Source organism: Ictidomys tridecemlineatus, chromosome 8 (assembly GCF_052094955.1).
Source record: "Ictidomys tridecemlineatus isolate mIctTri1 chromosome 8, mIctTri1.hap1, whole genome shotgun sequence".
NCBI classification, from domain to species: domain Eukaryota; kingdom Metazoa; phylum Chordata; class Mammalia; order Rodentia; family Sciuridae; genus Ictidomys; species Ictidomys tridecemlineatus.
Window position 1 is genome coordinate 34,238,453 of NC_135484.1, and position 12,829 is coordinate 34,251,281.

The following is a 12,829-nucleotide window of genomic DNA, read 5'->3' on the forward strand; positions in this document are numbered from 1 at the left end:
AAAAGATGGACAAATGAAAGCATGTGAGCCAGTTTTGATTTTGCTGTATTTTAAAATGCTTAATTAACATGGGATATTTTTCAGAGCAGTAAATTAATCCAAGATGAAATATTTAGTTATAATGATATACCTGACAATAAATACTACATGTTATCAAAGGAAGAGATTTTTTTTTTCTTTCTGGGTCTTAAATATGGGAATATGAGGCTATTTAATTTTTAATCTCTAATATTTAATTATAAAGAAGGTCTTGTCACAGACACTTTTAAGTAATACTTTTCATTTGATCAATAAACTATCTTACTGAATCTGAATCTTCCCCTTCAGTTATTTTATATCTAGTATTAAACTATAATCACATGTAGTTTCTGCACAATAATGCACCTATGGTTCTCATGCTCACATTATGCTCCAATTATCACTTGGTGTAAATGGTTGTTACAACTTCTTTATATCCACACTAGAAAAAATAGATAATGATGAAAGATATTGGAAAACTGCCCTTTACTGATTTCTGTGCTACACAATACCTTTCCAAAAATGAATCATCATAATAGTAAATGTTCATATACCTGAAAATATTTCTTAGCTACAATAAAATGTTTGATTTGCATACATACAAACTCAAAAGGCCAACTCATTGTAAGGCTAGAGAGCCTTCCTTCTATCTGAGAACTCAGTGCAGGTCCTTCAGTTTCTATAACTTAATGTCAGTTCTGCTTTGTACATGTCTAGTATTTGCATTTTATAGACCTCTTTTCCATGACAGCACAGTAAAGTGACTCATCAAAAGCCACTCTATAACTGAAAAACTCTTGTTGGAGGAAATCAATTGGGAATTAAGATAATCTGACTCAATTTATGTAAGTAACATACTGATCACTTAGGTTGTCCAAGTTCTATGCATGTGCCAAGTAGGTCTATATCAGTTCAACTTCTAATATTGTCTTTCTTGACTAAATCTATAGCCTGATGTTTTACTGATACCCTTAAAGTTTTAAGCTTTTACATTTTTTTCAGCCTATTCTCAGGACTTGGCACAGAAAAGCCACTCAGTGTGTTTATAAAAGAAATGAATAAATGACTTATGATAACGATCATGATAGTTACTTTATAATACTTATGTATAATAAGTCTATGAGCAATATGAGCTATATTTACTTTTATTTTATCAAATAAGCACAGGGTATTAAGTAAATGGCTCAGGATTACTATTAACAGAGCTGTTCTTTGAGGCTAAGCTTTCTGGCTCTCAAGCCTGTCCTCTTAATCATTACACAGAACGGTATCTATCTTCAATGCAATCTGAAACCTACATAAATCTAGTGCTCATTAAAACTGGTAATCTTGATTGATCTTGGAATTGCACTGAAACAATAAAAGACTGAAAAATAAATCAGTGTTTATAAAATTTGATGAGATGTATATGTATTTTTATTTGATCAATAAAGCTTCCTTTCAACCAGAAGAGCAAAAGCAATGATAGAAGAAATTTTAAAGACAATTTTAATTACTTTGGATCTTTATTGTAATCATTATCCAAATTGTCTAATCAGTAAGTGAATTCATAAGGCCAGGAAGCACTTCAGTTCTTTTCTCAATCACCCTCAGGATCTCCCAAATCTATACCCAAGAAATCTTCCCTCCCTGTCTGCACTTTCCAGGCTCTAAGATCCCTCTGATTTTCCCTTCCAGCACAGCAATCCCTCTCCTTAATCCTCTGGCTTTGTGCCTTTCTCCAGCTAATAATTATTTGAGGTCTCCAGTTCTTCCTGGTTTGCCAGGAGTTCATCACTTCCTGAAATTTTTATTTAATTTCTGTCTCTTTCATTCTTCCTAATGAATTTATCCCTCCCCACAATTTCTATGCTCTCTGACCTCCACACAGTGAGACATGCTACAATGAGATGTGAGGTCAACTAAGATGATCATTGGTCAGAGAAATGTTATCCATTCATAAAACATTATTTTTGTTTGTTTGTTTCATAATAAAGCATAATGTGCTATGCAAAAGGCAAGGTGCTCCGTATCTTAAATGTCACCCAAAGGCCCATATGCTAAGGTGTGGTGCCAGCCTACGACACTACTGGAAGGTGATAGAAGATTTAGGAGGTAAGTCATTCTGGAATGGAGTTAGGTCACTTGGTGTGTGCCCTTGAAGGGGATATTTGAACCTCAGCACTTTCTCTCTCTCTCTTTTTTTTTTCTTCCTGGCTACTAGGAGGTAAGCAACCTTATTCACAGTATGTTCCTGCTGCTATGATATTCTGCCCAACCTCAGGCCCCAAAGCAGCTGGGTCAACCATGGATTAAAACATCAGAAATTGTAAGCCAGAATAAATTTTTGTTCTTTAAGTTTATTTTCTCATATATTTGTCACAGCAATTAAAAGCTAACTAACAGTGCTATATAAAAATTATCTAGTATTTATTTTATTTTTACCTTTTCTACATAGACTAGATTTATTGAAAAAATTTCATAACAATTTTGTGAATTTTGACAGGTTGTAAATTTAAACTGATTTTTATAATTATATAGTCTCCAGGGCACTATTTCTTTATTGTAGACACTTTTTTTCTCTAGGTTAGTAAATAATATATGATCAAAAAAATAAGATTTGTGTGTATATCTCTGTCTTCTATCATTCATCACCATTTTACATTTAACTATATAATTATGCTTTCATCAGATATGTTTGAGAACATATTATGCCAGAGAGTAAAATTTGGAATTATTAAGATGAGCTTATTGTGGGAGTTTATGTTGAGCTAAATATTGAAGATAGAGAAGTCTATCTGGTAGGAAAAAAGGTAGAAAGGAGAAAGCAATTGTACCCTTATATGGGCTTTATGTTAAAAGTTTGTGTGGATGTTGAGTACTTCAATTTGCAGTTGTTCTAACATGTAAGATTATGTAACTTTATAGATATAGAAACAAATAGATTACACATAGAATACACCTAATGGTTCACACACATACCAACACAAACCACAGCCTATATGTCACAGTTACCAATTTGTTTTAGTCACTATTTTTTCCAATTCTTTAAACACTTAATTTATGGTATAGAAAAAATAGGTAATAGGAATGAAGAGATGCATTAAGTCTTATGTTCTAAGGAGGATAAATACTCGTCTTCTCATCTTGGTGATCGTAGAACAAGCTCCAGTCATAAACTCCATATAGACCCTTCAAAGAAAACCAGCTTACCCACATAAAAGCCATCTCCAGCAGCTGGGGACGTCTCTACAACTTCCCCAAGATATAGTCATTTTGACTCTGTGATCTCCTCCTTTACCACTGACAATTCCTGACCTTTCCCATGACTTTGCAGGAATGGATGACTCCCCATAACCTGGTCTGGTGCAGTCCTACAGGGCCTGATTTGAGATGGTCAAAGTACTGTCCCTGGTCCAAGCAGTCATGAGAGCAAACCAAAAGAAAGATACCCACCCAGCAGAAACTATTTTACTTGCATTTTATGTTCAGAAAACATAGAATTGGATTACATCTCAATTTCCCCATATGAATAAATGAATAAAATGAGAGCAAAATGATCCAACTACAAAAGAATTACAGATATTGAAATAACATTGATTCAGAAGCTATTTTATGTTCCTCATATTATTTAATGTCCCAATCATCCCACTGTGTAAATCTTATTAATTCTACTTTATAGAAAGTGTAGATAAGTAATGTGGAGAAAATTCAGCTTGAGAATATGAGTTGAACTCAGCTGTTTAAAAAGCTCAGAAGACTTTTTTTTCAGGACACAATGATGAGCCACAAACCTGGTCTTCTATAAAGCTTAGCAATGTATATATTTAATTAAATAAATAACCTATTCACCACTCCATTGTTCCATTGAGTTTTCTACCCATAAAACTAAAGTTCTTTAAAAAACTTACATTTGGGATTTTCCCCTTCTTTCTGTTGATATTTTTTCTATTATACTTATTGATCACTTGCTCAAAATTAGCCTTTTCACAATTTAGTTGCCTTGCATCGTGGTCAGAGAATAGTTGCTTCATGAAATTTTATCACTATTTTCCTGCTTATTTTAAAAAAAAATCAATAAAGTATATTGGTCAGGGAAAGTCCTCAATTAGTTGAAAATGATCAATTTAACAGTCAGTCAATATCTCAACTTTTGTTGAAGCTTCAGCATGCAATATTATAGACTGCCATCATTTTCATTATATATAAAATCTATTAGGGTGTACCTATTTATTCCCATTCAAAAGCATTAGACCAATATTTATTGCCATATTCAATCTAGGTTACTTGTTAAGATTATGTAAGCATTAGAAGTGTAAATGAACTACAGATAACTGATGAACCTTTACAGAATATTAATGCATTGCAATCAGTTTGAGGTCTTGTAATGTTAATGACCATACAACTATGATTGACATTTTTTAAATACAATCTACACTAAATTTAGTTGGATTTATGTTTATGAAGAACCAACTCTGGAAAAAATAATATTTATTCTCTCTGCTATATATAGTGATTAGAATATGTCCACTATTTATAAAATATTTTGTTCTATTATATATGCATATATAATAGGCACACATATTTCTATTTACATATATGTACATGCATACACGCATATGGTAAATAGAAAATTTAGGAATATGCCAAACCCAAATTAGGGGAAAACAGAAATTATATTACAACACAGTGAACACTTAGAAAATTCACTAAAATTTTACTGATTTTGCTTGGGTATATTTATAGTCTATTTGGGTGTTCAAATAATATAGTATGTTCATACATGTTGACATGATTTTGATCATCTGCATTGTCAAAATACCATATTCTAGTTTCAAACAGAAGAAGCATTTTTAAATCTATTCATGGAACTTCTATTTATAAAAATTGTGAAGCAGCTCCTATTTGATCAAAATTCTCAAAGATAAAAGCTGCAGATTCTGATATCCCTTCCTTTCCTCTCTCTTTCTCAGGCTCTCTCAGTCTCTTTCTCTCTCTTCCCCTTTCCTCTATCTATACATTTATCTAGATAGATAGATATCAACTGACACTAGATATTGGTGGGATACCTAAGTTTTTATTGAATCAGAACAACCACAAACAATAATTAAGGAGAAACGTGTAGGCATAGAAGAAAAAGAGGTCAACTCACTGGATAAGCCTCAACTGTGCAATGTGGGGCTAAAACTCAACAGAAATTCACAGTTTTATTGGATAAAATAACCAAAGAACAGAACCAAGAACAGGCACAGCTCACAGCAGTTATAAAATGAAGGATCAAATCCTGGAGTGGACAGGGGCACAGAAGGGGAGCCTGAAAATGTGCACAAACTGTACCCAGATTGCTCACAGATGCCAGACCTTTGTAAGTCCTAGGCAGTTTTCAAGTACTCCAACTTGAGACTGAAAACACTGGGTAGAGAATACAACACTTGAAGGCCATGGGTGTGGGGGGGGGGGGAGTGGGGAGAAGATTGAAATTTGAGTGCAGTGAAGTTAACCCACTGTCTCAGAAACAAAAAATTGAATGTGTATATATCAGAGGAGTATAACCTAACCTAGAATTTGTACAATATAACCTTCACAAAATCCAAGGTTAAATTAAAGAAAAAAATCCATTCAAAGAAACATTGCAAATTCCAAATCAACCCTGGTAACTAGCAAGATGCTGTCTTAATAAATATAAAAACAGCTGGGAATGCATCTTAGTGCTAGAGAACCCTGGATTCAAGCCCCAGTACTAAAAAAAAAAAAAAAAAAAAAAAAATAGAGAAAGATTAAAAAAAGAAAGACAACCCATACTGAAGAGAAGTAATCAATTAAGACCAGCATTGAGAATGGAGATCAATCACATATTAGAAGAAGCAAACAAATAAGTTAAAGGAAGTTTTAAACTATAGTTCTCTTTCTCTGTCTTATACACACACACACACACACACACACACACACAAGCTCATGATGGAAAGACAAATGATAAATATCTTCAATATCTTCAGAGAAATAGACACATGTGAAGTATGGATTCTAGAACTGAAAAATAATATATGTAAAATTAAATTACCCACCGAAATGAATAATAGAAAATTGAAACTGACAGAAGAAAGTGTAAGAGACCAAAAGAACAAGCAATAAACTGTTTTCCTTCTTGAAGTCTTTAAAATAGATATTAGTACTTAGCACAAACATTATAATGTTGCCTTGGGTAGGGTTATGATGTAGATATAACACATATGACAACCATCAGGAAGGCTGGAGGATAGCAGGATTACAGTAAATGGATCCAAATGCTTTGGGTTAAGTGGTATGAAATTACAATAACAGCACAAGTTGAAGTTTGCATATCAACTGGAACTCTTTTATATTACTGTTGTGGACGTAAATTACTGCAAATGTTACATAAAATGGTTAGGCAGTTTTTAATAAATTTCAACTTAGACCTACCCTATGAACCCACATTTCCTCTCACAGTTAAATAATAAACCGAAAAGACAGTATCCAAAAAAAACTTATACAAGAACATTCATAGAAAATTTTATCATAATACCCCAAGCCTGGGCTCCATCAGAGAACTGATACTGTGCTGTGTTTCTATAATGAAAAGTCCACTTCACATTAAAATCGAACAAATTATTAATACACTCAACAATACAGATGACTCCAAGAACTGTTATGCCAAATTAAAGAAGCTTTACACAAGAGTATATATTTTATTATTCATTCATATCACCTTTCAACAGGCAACCTAATCTTTTGGTCAAATACAACATGGGATAAAAAAGGTTTCCTTTGAGGGTTTGGCAAAGACTGACTAGGAAGAGGCATAAAGAAAAATTGTGGAGTGGTAATATTCCTGAGAGTAGTTTGCATTCTACTGGTATATACATTTGTTAAAACTTGTTAAAAGTTGCACTCAACAAGTGAATGTTGTGATAATTTAAATATTTCTTTAAAAAGACACACACCAATTTTGACTCTAGTTAATGCTATTTATGATAATGTATATAAGAATGAAGTTTATAAGATGTCCACAATAAGATGAATCCATGGATAGATAAGCTCAAATGAATAGACATGTAACAAAGTGAATATACAAAAATCTTAGCTTTAATTCAGCCTGTGTTCACTATATAATTGTGCTCTTGAATTTTCTGCATGAAGTCAAATTTTCATCACGAAATTTTGGTGAAAAATACAATAGAAATATAATGCATCCATAAAATTTATCTTATCCGTTGGCTTTCATAAATTTTAATATCACTACCAATAAAAATTTCAACAGGCATTTCTTAGATCAAATGTGGAAACGATTGTTTGGTGTTACAAAGGGAAACTGTCTTTTCAGTTTCCTTCAAGCACAGCAATTGGAACAAAATAAAATAAAATAAAATAAAGGATAAGATTAGTAAAATGTTGAATTACTCCAAGATACATGCAGGTCAGCAACCAGCAGATAACTCTATTTCCCTTGTAGAGTTTTCCAGTTCTTGTAGCTTTATTTGTACTACCTTTGTGTAATGTTTGATAAATCTTTTTTTTTAATTTTTTAGTTTTAGATGGACACAATATCTTTTTTTTTTTGTTTTTATGCGGTGCTGAGAATCGAACTCAGTGTCTCACTCATGCTAGGTGAGTGTGCTACCACTTGAGCCACATACCCAGAATTGATAACATTTTTTTAATGACCACTATCTAGTATACATCTTTAAAGAAAATCTTTCTAATACAGTCTGGCATGAATATTTCCAAACATGGTGTTTTTTTTTGTTTGTTTCATCAGCATAAATATTAAACTAACTAGATACTATGGATTATCTGTCTTCATTGTTTGTGTCTAGCATATTATTATATTTTTAAATTAACACTCAGAAATATCAGTATACACTTACCTATTGACACATATACATCTCTTTAATTTCTCAAATAATGCTACCTGTTAACATTCATACTTCAGCTTGTGAAGACCACCTCTAAATAACTGATAACCAATGATAGTTGGAGACTTTCTATGGGAAAGTCAATAAAACAATTGTTTTCAGTATATTCACTTTAATAACTGTGAAAAATAATTATGTTATGACAATTATACATGGCAGATTCTCTCTCTCTTTTCCTGTCATCTTACTCTGGGCTACAGTATTTCCTCTGTTATTTTATGCCAAGTACCTATCACCTCTGAAGAGAATAAACGGAAATGATTTGAATGTTTCTAACTTTCCATTTCAGTTTCTAGGTCTGTGGAGCATTTTAAAAAATATTCATGCAAGTAAACAAAGTTGTTTGCCAGCGATTCACTATTTAAAAGACAAAGAGAACATGCCAATTTAAAATGTTCTCAGACGTGTCAAGGAAGTAAAAGAGATACTTGTCTGTTGAAATCCTGAACTATGTGGGTGTGTAGGACACACTGGTATAAAACAAAAATGGAACAAAACAAAATGTTGAAGAGAATGACTTCCAGCTGTGCACCACAGGAAGTAACTTAATGCACTTGATCCACAATGCAGATGAGGAGTTTTATAGAACTACAAAATCAGTCCAATTTGAACTAATAGCTGTCCAGACACAACAATGCTTGCAAGCTAGAAAGAAAATAAGAATGAATCCAATTGGCTAGAAGCAAACAAAAACAAGGAGAGCACGTATTCTAGCTGTTTCCAGGGCACTAACATTTATCTCAGACTATGACTTAATTCTGCCCTTTTCAGCCTCCAAAATAAAAAGACACATTTAAATCCTCCTGAATTGATTTGGTCTCCTTTCCTCTTTTTATAATTAGGAAAAGTTGTTCCTATTACTCTGTGGAATTAACTTTTTAAATTGTTTACTCTCTCTCCCTCTCTTTTTAAAATAAACTGATTAAGATAAAAATTTAAACAATCTTATTATCATCAGAAATGAAATAAGCCAAAGGTAACTATTATATGATAGCTGACACAACATCAGCACTTACTCTATGTGGCAGCCACCTTCACCACTTGGCCTAGCAAATACATGAGATGAATTCCTCACAAAGGGCATCATTCATCTAATTAAGAGAATACCCTCATGGATTTGCCATGACCTAAACTTTAGATATACATAAGAAAATGACTGTTATTACAATCTAGATTTCTTGTAGGAATCTAACCTACACCAGGAAGGCTATTACACAGTAACAGTGACTTGGGATATGGCATTTGTGCTTTAAACTCCCCCAAACTTCTATAAATACAGTTTGGAACCAACTCTAATCACCCTATGATGGGTAAATGGGAGTTGACCACAATGCCTGTGATCAATATACTTTCTGAAATGAAAAGAAAAAATTCGATTTAGCAAGACATCATCCCAGGACTAAATGGAAGAGACTTTAACTTGGTCCCCAAAAGCAGGTCTCACTACATATGGCCTCTACCACTTATCAAGAACCCACCATAAATGAATACATGACAAAGGTAATTTCACATCATGTACAACCAGAAGAATGGGAAGTTGTACTCCATGTATATACAAGGTGTCAAAACACATTCTACTATCATGTATAACTAAAAAGAATAAAATAAAATAAAAAGAACCCACCATCTGGCAGATGCTGGTCACACTTCCACTCCTTGGAACTGGCTTGGAAATCTTATTTACTACCATTTAAAATTAGTATTCACCAAATACTTTGTTTTTATTATACTTCATTTGTAGGACAATCCTGAATCATCTCAATGGTTTTCAAAATTATTATTACCCCCCAAAAAGAGACATAGCTGGAACACTTATTTGGAATGTTCTAGCATTAGGATACTTAAAATATATACTGAGGGGGTGGCATCTGGGGAAAAATACACTACTTCCAAATTCCTTCCAACGTCACTTCATCAATATCAGGAGAACATATGTTCAGTATCTACCCTCTTCTGCCTGCCTTCCAAAAACCAAGCCTATCAACTCGATGTCTCTTTGGCAGGTCTGTGTGCAAATCCAAAATGAGAAGGAAAAAAGGAAAGGATGAAAAAAATACAAAACACTTTTAAGTCACTAAAATGAAATTTACAACCTTAAATTGGCAATTACCCCCACAACAAAGGTGTTTTTAATGGAGACAGATCAAAAACTTTGCAACTATGTGTGCTGTTCACCATTAATTTAAAAGTGAAATATGCCAGATCTCTAAACTAGTTTCTATGCTAGGAGCATAAGCTTATATTTATATCCCTCAAACAAACAAACAAACAAACAAACAAACTCAGCAGGGATTTGTGCATGCTTTGATGAATACCACAGCCTTGGAGAAAATGCGGTTCCCATGCTCTATGAGGACTGCTTACCATTTCTTATCTCTAGTGATGAAACACACATGAAAACACAGTTCCAGGTCATGTTTACCCTGGCTTAAAAGACTTAGATGAACAGAAAGGAAGTCACATTCATTTACTACACTCTTTTTCATTTGTTTTTGTCAGTAAGTATTAAGAATTCTTCAGGGGCTGATCCTGGATTCTTTTCTTATCTAAATTCTTCTTCCTGAATAATTTCATCCACTTCTAAGCCATTTGCATGTGATTTGTAGCATCACTGACACCCAAGTTATATCTACAGGCCAGAGAGCATTCTCAAGCTCTAGACCTGTTTATCTTAATGCCTGATTGAAACCTCTACTTAGATGTCTCACCAACATCTCAAATTTAATCTATCCAAAGCAGAGCTTATGATTACCAGTGCTCCAACCATTGCCCCAACACCCAGTGAATTAGCTACTCCTGAGTTTTTTGTAGCTCAGCACATTTTACTTTACCCATCTGGTGTCTCATACAGAAAACTGGGAGTCAACATTGATATCTTTTCATCACTACATTCTAATTTAACTCCAAAATAATTTTCAGATCCATCTGCTTCTCTCCAGCATCACTGCCTACAGTGGGGCCAAGTCGCATGCATGGTAACACTGATATTTCTATAATAGCCTCCGAAAGGTATTTCTAAGTTGTTCTGGACATTTTCCTAATCTTTATATATAAAATGAATTTTCTTAAGATATAAATCTAATCACATCACTCTTTTTAAACCCTTTCAATAGACTTTAATTGAAGTTAGATTAAAATTCAAAATTATTATCCTGGATTACAAGATTTTCGTCTCCGTCAAAGAATGCTCTCTTGAGTTGGTTACTAAATAAGGCTGTTTTTTGCTTCTTCCGTATTACATCTAGAAATTCTTGCTCCTATACTTTCTTGTGCTCTTTATACCTTCCTGCTTTTCAGAGGTATTTATTTTGTCTTATGTCCTCTACGAGATCTTTTCTAATCTTTATAAATCTTCTATTATAGTTCCTAATTATGCCTTATTTTTCTTGTGTAGAACTTATGACAATCTGTAACTTTAATGAGTGATCATCTCTTTTGTTGGAACACAAGCTTCATGATGGAAGAAACCATATATTGTTCCTTCAATTTATCACTGTATTCTCAAAGGTACGTGAAATATTCTCCAATGAGAAACATATCCGAATTTAGTACATAAATTATATGCATGTTCTGAAGAAGTGGCAAACTTCCCTTTGTCAAAAAATAAAAAGAATAAAGCATGACCTAAAACAAAACTCAACAAACATAACACTAAAAAGCCACAATTCTGTTGCTGTTGTTCTATGATTTTACAGCATAGAAATAATGATAATATCAAAGTCTAAAACCAGTATTTTCTTACAATTTATTATGTTGTCTTCCTAAACCCATACCCCTGCCCTCTGGGTAGATTTCCATCTTCTGTGTTGGGAAATAAATACAGCTTCTCATATTCTGTGGAGTTTTTGTGAGTCATCTTTAGTTTTCTCTGGGATTAGGTTGATTTGGTTGATAAATCAGAAATTTGGTTGGTGGATTAATGTATTTCCCCAGTCTATGACCCTACTTCCCTCAAAAATACTTGAAGGCAAAATATGCTGATCCTAATCTAATAACTACAATGTTAAATTACACTAACTGTTAGATTCCTTCTGGAACATTTTATGGCTTGATAACCTTCAAATTGTACCAGACCACAGCCTAATGCACAAAGTGAAGACAGAGAACTAGGGCTATCTAAAAACAATACTTCATGGCTGACTCAAGCATCTAATTCTGTTTTGTGCTACAAAAGCAAGTTCTATGCAGCTTCAGTATATCTATGGAAATACTTGTTTTATAGACAATTTTTTTTCAAAGTGAGATTTGACAGTGTTTATAGCAAAATACTTTGTTCTCCAGCAGCTGTTGGAATACACACATAAATATGCAGGAAAACGCACAAATATTTAGTTTTCTCTTGGAAATAATTGAAGTAAAAAAGCAGCTTTGTACAGCCAATTAGCATAGGGTTTATAATAATGCTTTTAATTTACCAAGCACATACAAACTCACAGAGATAGGTTTTCATCAGAATTTTTTTTTTGCCTCTGACCACTAAAATCTAAGTCTCTTGAAGGCAGAGACCATAATTTATTAATATTTTTATTCCCAGGGACAATTATAGTATTGACATCAAATAGATGTACAGTAAATATTTATAAAATTAAAGAATGGCCTCAGATTCTTCGAATCAATTTAATCACATTAGTTCTAACCTTTTTTTAAAAATCTGTATACAGTGCACTAGTTTATCTGATCTTCTAAAAGAAATATGCAAAATCAAGCCACCAAACCACAAGCCTTTCTCCATCACATGGTATGAACAGTTTGGAACTTACTACTGAGAATATAGGAAACATCTCTGTAAGTGTTCAGAAATGATGAGTCTTCATCAGAGTATCAATCTTATTCCAAGTAAGATATCCAGAATGAGATGTTATTACTTGAAAGATAGTTATAGAAGGTATCCATGCAAC

General features: G+C 33.2%; 1 protein-coding gene across 1 annotated transcript in view; it reads right to left on the reverse strand.

The window, feature by feature from the left end:
- Positions 1 to 12,829, reverse strand: part of Lama2 (laminin subunit alpha 2) — a 572,217-nt gene that overhangs the window by 434,764 nt on the left and 124,624 nt on the right. The window lies entirely within an intron of this gene.